Source organism: Taeniopygia guttata, chromosome 1, assembly GCF_048771995.1.
Source record: "Taeniopygia guttata chromosome 1, bTaeGut7.mat, whole genome shotgun sequence".
In the NCBI taxonomy this organism is placed as follows: domain Eukaryota; kingdom Metazoa; phylum Chordata; class Aves; order Passeriformes; family Estrildidae; genus Taeniopygia; species Taeniopygia guttata.
In genome coordinates this window covers 110,884,182-110,892,667 of record NC_133024.1, presented here as the reverse complement: position 1 = coordinate 110,892,667, position 8,486 = coordinate 110,884,182, and positions in this window count along the sequence as shown.

The following is an 8,486-nucleotide window of genomic DNA, read 5'->3' as shown; positions in this document are numbered from 1 at the left end:
ATCCATTTTTATCACGAACTTTCAAACTTTCAGATACATTTTTTGCTGGAATTCTGAGTTGTAGAGAAATGGAAATTGTTAAAATGTTTTTCCTCTTTCTGCTAAGCTAAACATTTAATACTGATTTCTTGCTCTGAGGTGAAGAACTAGGAAAAGTAAGTCCTGTTTCAGCAATACCAGTAAAATATCTCATCCAAAATGGGCCTAACTTGGTTGTTTCACTTCAAAATCCAACTGCTACTAGCTGGCAATTCTCTACCTCAGGCTCTAGGCCCATTAATATTCATACCAAAATTGCTGCAGTATGAGAGAGCCAATTAAAACCAGACAGGTATACATAATAATTAATGTATTGCTTACAAATTATCAGGGAAAAAAAGTTTCAGAGCAGCTTTATTCACCTACAGAAAGAGAGAAAGCCATCTGTCAGTGGAATTCAGTGCTTGTACAATACTTCGCACAGCTCTGCCTTGCTCTGTACTTTTAATTTACTATTTATGTCTTTCCATTTGACTCTAGAAACTTCTAGGAGGGTTCTGCAGCTGCTGTGTCCTACCAGCCACTTCCTGATTAACGGGTTTTTGATTTCAAAAAGCTGCATTAAAAAAAAACAAAAATATTTTTTTATTTTTTATTTAAAAAAGCTACATTAGCTGCATGTAATTATCTGCCTGTTGATAGGGACCACTGGGCTTTGTCTGCTCTGTACAAATGCCTCTTCCACCGGGAGATGGGAACAGAGCAAGCAGAGCTGTTGGTAACTGGGCAATGGCAGAATCTCTCCTGCCAGCAGTGGCAACACCAAGGCTGAAGAACCACTGGGCCTGATCTCCAGCACCCTGGAGAAATTTCCCTTGGCACCACGTTGGTGACAGCCTAGACAGGGTTTGGGAAGGGGGACTTTGTGTTCGAGCCTCTCCCAGGGCTGTGGGCTCCTTCCCTGGGGGACACGTGTGGTGATCCTGGTGTCATGTCCAAGGAATTGCAGGAAGAGGTGTGCAGACTACTCCCTTTTAAGGAGGGAAGATGGGATATCAGCTGGAACTCAACAAAGGTGGGAGCCTGAACCTGGGGTACCGGGATGTCAGGGGCTGTGCTGGGCAGAGCAGTGGAGGAGGTGTGGGCATTCTCAGTTCAATCAGGGAGAAAATGAAGGTTTCTAACCAGGCAGAAGCCTGGGAAGCAGTTGAGAAAGAATGTAAATAATTCTTTATCTCTCTTGTTGTTCACGTTGTTTATAGATAAGTTCTGCCACTGTGCATCATTCACTGCACACCAATAGCGTGAGATGTTTTTACTTTAGGACCAATATAATGGGTCTGGACGATACTCTCTATAAAAGAGAGATGTATTTGAAATAAATCAGAGCTCTACTCTCTCGCCTAAGTGCACAGTGTGTCAGTGTGGGGGCTGTGTGTGAGCCTGCAGGACACTGCTGGGAGCTTTGGATGCACTGGAGGTGTGGGAATGCCCAGAGCTGCTGTTGGTGATGGCACCAGAGAGCCCTGGGGAAGGACCGAAGGACAAACAAATGAAGCAGAATCACAAGCTTCACAAACAGAATTTTAATTAACTCCTAGCAGTAAGCAATTCAGTTTGCACATCTGACAACTTTACAACGCTGTCTAGAGAATTGCATCAAATTACAGATATTTACATGGCAATGGCTCCGGTCAGGAGTTAAGGTTTTTGGGTTGTTTCAAAAAGTCAATAATTGGTTGGTTTTTGATTTGTACAGAAAGCAGGAAATGTAAAGGTGCTCCTGCCCTGAAAGATTCAAGTGTTTCATGTAATCATATCCAGTAGATGGATGTTGTGTTCATATCAACAGTTAACTTAAAAACATCCCTCAACAGAGAGAGCAGAGGTTCTAATATAATCTAAAATCATCTATCCAAGGGGTGGATGGTGTGGTATTCACATGCCCTCTGAACAGAGAGAGACTTAGCTTTCTCAGGGCTTCTCCTTAGAGAAGCTGCGAGAGAAGCAGAGAAAAGAGAATCAAAACAATTCTTATTTCATTCACTGCTTGGTTTGTGCCCACATGGAATGTGGGATGGAGATTGTTTACCCAAGCCGATGGCTCAATTGGATTCTGGTGATGGTTGTTTGGATTCATTGACCTGTTGGATCCACAGCTATGTCGGGACTCTCAGGAGAGAGTCACAGGTTTTCTAGTTAGTTAGTTAGGGATAAATCTTGTTTGTGTAATATAGTTATAGTATAATGTAGTTTAATAAAGTAATTAATTAGCCTTCTGAAATCATGGAGTTCAGAGTTCATTCTTCCCAGGTGTTGGGGTCACTTTTACGATAGAGTAAGAGGATGACGGGAAGAGAAAGGAGAAAGGGAGAAAGCTGTGGTGTGCTCTGTAGTTCTGCCTCTCAGGATCACAGCAATAAGGGCAGCCACAGGACCATATTCCCTCTCCATAGCTGAGCTGGGTCCATGTTTGGTTGTGAAGAAGAAAGCCCACCTGGTTTCTCAGTTGGGATTTTTATCTGTAGTAAATCTAACATCCTGAGCCTTCAAAGTAATGGATGTTCTAGAGATGATGAAGAGAAAGTAAAGTATATAACATCGCTCATATGCCAATTCAGCATGGAATATTGCATCAAAATCACTTTATCCAAAAGTGACATTTCTTTACCTGAAGTGACCATACTTCTGGACATCTGTTAGAGAATATTGTACATTATCATTGTGGGAGGGTGCTCTTTGCCACCCAACCAGGATGATGACCCAAACAAATGATTCTTGAAGGAACCAAGGGACACCTCCAAATCAGCTGCCCTTGTCCTTGTGGAGAATTCAGCTTGCCAGGTGTTCACTGGGAACACCACACAGCTGGTCCAAACAGCCCCAGGAGATTCCCCAAACACCTGGAAGAAACTTCTCGGCACAGGGACTCGGGAGCCGCTCGCAGAGGTGCCCTCTGGGATTTGTTGCTCGTTCCCAGAGAGGCTCTCGTGGCTGGTGTGGGATTGTCTCGGCCACAGAGACCGTGCAGCCGCCGAGTTTCAGATCTCTGCTGCTTTTCCTGCGCCCGTCTGGCTCCCGAGATGGGCCAGGCACAGCTGAGCCTGGCTGGAAAAGCAGCATCTTTTATCAATGTGTCCATGGCAAAGCTGTTGTCCCAAAACGGATTCTTTCACCCCGTGTGCAAGGAGCCAATCCCCACACAGAGTTCAGCTATTTCCTTTATTTACAGTTCTGCACAGAAGGAGGTGCTGGGGGGCAAATCCACAAAGCCAGCACAGCGACTATCAAAACTTTTCACTATTTATACTTTTTAGCAAACAAAGCCATTCATGTTCATTGGCTACCAGTTATATGGCTCTCTTATTAAATTCATATATTATTTTTTGTTTAAATTATTTTCACTTTTTTTATAGCATCATATCTAAATATTTAGATGTTACATTTATATTATATGTAGCTCTAATGTTCTATATCATGTATTGCATATATGACATTATCTTACAATATTCAAAATATTATTTCTCAATATTTATTATATATAAACATTATAAATATTAAATATTATACAACATTTATATTTGTATTTTATAATAGTATTTTGGTTTGGTATGTATTAAATACTGAGGTAATCTTTTCTTCTATTATTGAATAATATTAATTTGCAATACCTTAATAAATAATTTTAAGGTCTTGGCATTAATATCTCAGTATTTATACTTTTCTTTGATTGGTTTAAAGATTCTTTTGCTTCTTATGTTATCTAGTCCTTCTCTGTGCTCAGTCTGTCTCTTCTTTTTTCTAGCTGGGTTTCTGGAGTCATTGGGCCAGGAGTCAGTGGTTGCTGTCTCCCTGGGCCAGAAGTATCTTTTCCCCAGCTGGAGCTGATTTCAGCATTGTTGGCTTTATGAGTTTTGTCCTGATGTGGGAAGTTGTGCCAAGTATCCTTGTGGCTGTCACTCCTGCATCCTTGGTGTCCCCTCTGAGCAGGAGCTCCTTCTCCCCAGGCTTTGTGCACCTGCCCGTGGCTCTGACATCGCTGCTGCCTCTCAAGCCCTAATCCTCAGCCAGGCCATTCTCCCGACAGGGAACTGATGTCCCTGACACCTGGACATCAAAGCCAGCCGTCACCTGCGGGGCCCAGCCTGGCGCTGGCAGCGGGCACCGATTGTCCGGCCGTGCCCTCCGGCAGGGCCAGCAGAGCAGCGCCCGCAGCGCCCGCAGCGCCCGCCTGAAGCGGGACGGGCGTTTCTGGGGGGGAGCCGGCTGCTCCCTGAGGGCCTGGGCTCCTGGCTGGGGAGCTGAGGGGCCTGGGGGGCAGCAGGGGCTGTGTGGGGCAGGGCCCTGGCTCTGTGTCCCTGCTGCCTTCACCTGCCCAGCCAAGGCAGGAGAAGCTGCTGCCATGGCCAAGTCCTGGGGAGCAGCATCGGGGTCCTGCAGGAGCTGTGGGTACTTGGGGTTGATCCAAATGGTGCAGATGGTGATATCTTCCCAACCCTTCTGTAACTTCTCTATGTCTGTCCTGTGTCCCCTTTGGGACAGCTCTGGGTCTTGGCTGACTTCCTTCTCACACAGCTTGTGGTCAATGGAGCCTTCCCACTGGGAAAGCTCATGGTATCTCTCATATTCCCACTGGTAAAGCTTTTGGTCACTTTCATCTCCCCACTGGAAAGGCTTCTTGTGGCACTCATATTCCAATGGGAACAGTGTGTGGACACTCACATCTCCCCACTGGGAAGACTCTTCATGTCTATCATATTCCCATTCATAGAGCTTTTGGTCATTCTCATTTCTCCACTGGGAAGACTCCTGGTATCTTTCATATTCCCATTGGTCCAGTTCTTGGACACTCTCATTTTCCCATTGGGAAGCCTCCTTGTGTCTCTTACATTCCCAAGGGAATGGTTCTTGGACTCTCACGTCTCTCCACTGGGGCAGCCCCTGGTATCTCTCATATTCCCACTGGTCCAGCTCTTGGACACTCTCCTTTCCCCCACTTGGGCAGTTCGTGGCCCAAGTAGGGTTCCCACTCTATCTTTTCCCCGGCCAAGTCCCACTCCACAGTCTGTGGCCCTGGCAGCTCTGTCCCCCCTACTGCCCCCTGCTCTGGCTCCCTGAGGGTTTCCAGCCACCCAGGGCTGGGGCTGGAGGAGCAGCCAGGGCTGGAGGAGCAGCCGGGGCTGTTCAGAGCCAGGCCCTGGCTCGGCACCCCGGCTGTGGGGGAAGGAGGAGGCTGCCTTGGCACAGCCACCAGCCTGGCCCTGGCCCCCCGGCCCCTGCCTCCAGCCCCATCCCAGTTCCCTCCACCTCCTCTCCCTCCATGGCTGGCCATCACTTGGGGCTGTGTACAGGCCTGGCTACTCCATGGCAGGAGAGGAGTTGGGGTTCATCTCCTCTGTGAGCATCTCCATCGGGCTCTGTCACAGAGGCTCTCAGGGGAGCGGCTCTCCTGGGACTGGGCACCCCAGGGCTCTGCGCCCCTTAGAGACACCTCTGGTCTCCCCAGGGCTCTGCCATGTCACAAAGACCTCTGGGTGCCATCATGTCCTGCATCACCACGGCCCTGGCACACATGCCTGTGTCACAAAGGGCCACACCCAACATCCCTTCAACAGCCGCCCCAGTGGAAGCAGCACAGAGCAGCCACAGACTTGGCACTTGTAGCCCCTGCTGTGCCCAGGCCCCTGTGAGGGGGACTTTCCTTAGGGACACTGGGCCAGGAGAGGCATTCACCGGCCTGCCAAAGACACCAGTGCCAAATACAGAGTTTTTGATGGTTTTCATACAACAAAAGGTTTTCCCATTCCCTCAGTGTTACTGGGTGATGCTGTTTGCACACTAAGCAACAACTACAGAGTTACGTGAACAGCCCCTCACGTCTTTTCACGCAGTAAAGAACCTGCTAATGTCATCTGTGGGTTCTGGGCTTTGGCTACCAATGGGCCTGGCTTTCTCCCCCCAGAAAGATCACAGAATCTTCATATCCAGGAGGCTGAGGCCTACTCACCTGGCTTGTGGCAGAATTACAAATCCCAATGAATAAAATTACCAGGCTGCCCCTCAGTACCCAATAACTGCAGGAAGGCACCCCTTAAAGTGACACTTGGGGTTCTGGCATCAGCCTTCACATCCCTGTGGGAATAGCTACAGTGATCACAAAACCTTTCCTCCCCCTGCCCTGTGTCCTATTGAAGGGTGAATGCAAGCTGCCCTTTTCTTCCTGCTGCCTCCTCTTGTGTGGTGTTGCTGTTTTGTTTTGTTTATTGGGGGGAATTTTGGTGATTTTGGGGTTTGGTGGTTTTTTTGGGTGGATTTTCTTTTCTTACTACTACTATTTCTTAAACCAAACTTTCATTGTTTTGGCTCTCTGTCCCTTCCTCTGGCACCTGCTCCTAGAAGACAGGAGAAGCCCTGTGCTCAACCCAGGCCTGTGAGGGACAGGCACTGGGAGTCGTCTTCTGCAAAAACTCCCAGTCTTTGCTCCCCATCTTCTTCTTCTTCACTCAGCTCAAAGAAACTCAGTTTGTGCCACGTCCTTCTCTGCAGCAAGGGCTTGACCCCATTGCTGTGGACGCTCACATGTTCCCAAGTGTCCTGAGCAAGCTCTTTGTCACCATCATTGTCTCAGCGGGACTGCACTGAGGGTCTGCTGCCATTGCCTTGGGACATCTCTTGGCCAGCGGAGCTGTCCTCTTTGGAAAGCCCTTGGCCAACAGAGTCCTCCCAGTCAGACGGTTCTGGGGAGCTTCCGACTGCTCCTTGGGACAGCCCTTGCTCCATGCATTCTTCCCCATGGAAAATTCTTGGTAGCTAAGGGCTTCTCCCTGGGACAGCTCCTGCTCTCCTCATCCCAGTTGGTGAGTTATGGGTATTCTCAGTTCAGTCAGAGAGAAAAGGAGAGTTTTCTACCAGGCTGGGCTTGGGAAAGAGTTTGAAAGGAATGTGAATAATTCACTATCTCTCTTGTTGTTCACATTGTTTATAATATGTTCTGCCACCATGAGTCATTCAGACACTGCGCTCCAACAGTGTGAGATGTTTTTACTTTAAGACCAAAGAAATTGGTCTGCAAGATGTGCTCTATAAAAAGAGTGATGTATTTGAAATAAAGGATTTGAGTTCAGTTCTTCTAGCCTTCTGGCTTGGAGTCTTCATTATCCCCGTCCTGTCTCAACAGCGACAGAGAATTCTCCACAGCTACTGACGTCTCCTTGGGAGAGCTCTCACTCAAGAGATTCTTCCCAGTCAGAGATCTCTTGGCAGCTCTGAACATCTTCCGGTTGGGAAGGCTCATGATCCACGTCAGAGTCCTGCTCTTTCTCCATGCTGACAATGGCCCCCTCCCCCTCAGTCCCTGACAGGGGCAGGACTGAGCCACCCACTGCCCTCACCAAGTGCCTGCTGAGGGCCTGGTGTTCGGCCAGCTGGGCAAGGGGCTGGATGGCTGCAATTTGGGGTTTGCTTTGTCCTCTTCCATCTCTGTCTTGCTCTAGCACAGAGACATCCCAGGAGCTGCTTCCTCCCGAGAGAGGCCCCAGGGCTCTTGCATGGCTTTCCCCACGACACAGTGGATCCAGCTCTCCCTCAGCAGGTTTGCAGGGGATGGGAAGCTGAGCAGGGCAGGTGAATTGCTGCCTTTGCCGCCTCTTTTACCTCAGTAGCTACAGGAGCACGGCGCTCCTGCTTCTGCTTTAATCACCCTGGCTCCCTCTTTGAGCAGCAAAGTAAAAGTGTGTTTTCCAGCAGGTTTGAGAATCTGATGTGGAGAGACTTGGTATCTTGGAGGATGATAAGAACTGCTTACACTAAGGAATTAATTAAATTGAGGGTTGCTACATAAATGGAGCAGGATGATGGTAACAACGTATCCATCATGAAGATAAAACAACTCAAAAGGGAGCCTGTCTTAGAGTATAAGTATAAAACTGGGAAAAGAAGGAACTAGGAACTGTTTCATATGCAGAACAGTGACATCCTCGGGAAAACTGAAACATAGGGGGACAGCTCACATAACCACAGCTCTCCAAAGAATTAAGGGTTCATTAATAAAAACAAAAAGGTAAAATTTCCTCCATGTAAAGAAGTTGCTTGAATGCATGAAACTATTCTGTATATGGACAACATTTTTGCTAAGAGCTTGTGGATCACTGATGATCATTATGATGATGTGGCACAGTGCCAGGAATTTGTTACAGAGCCACTCCCTCACCCTGATCAGTTGAGTGTCTTGAAACAGCTTAAGGAAGGGATGTGGTAAAGAAGTATCTTTGGACTGAGCTGCAACACACCAAAATCAAACCAAACCAAAACAAACAAGTAGTATACAGAAAGCAGAAGGAAAACCAGCCTAAAAAGGAAGAATTTTAAAACATTGCACCAGTGTGTTAGGATTAAAAAGTTCAATTGGAGCTCTAACTGGCAAGTAAAGATTTAGGGCAACAAGAATAGCAACAAGAACAAATGCAAGGACAACAGCAAAATCAACAAGGAAAACCTTTTTGCAGGCC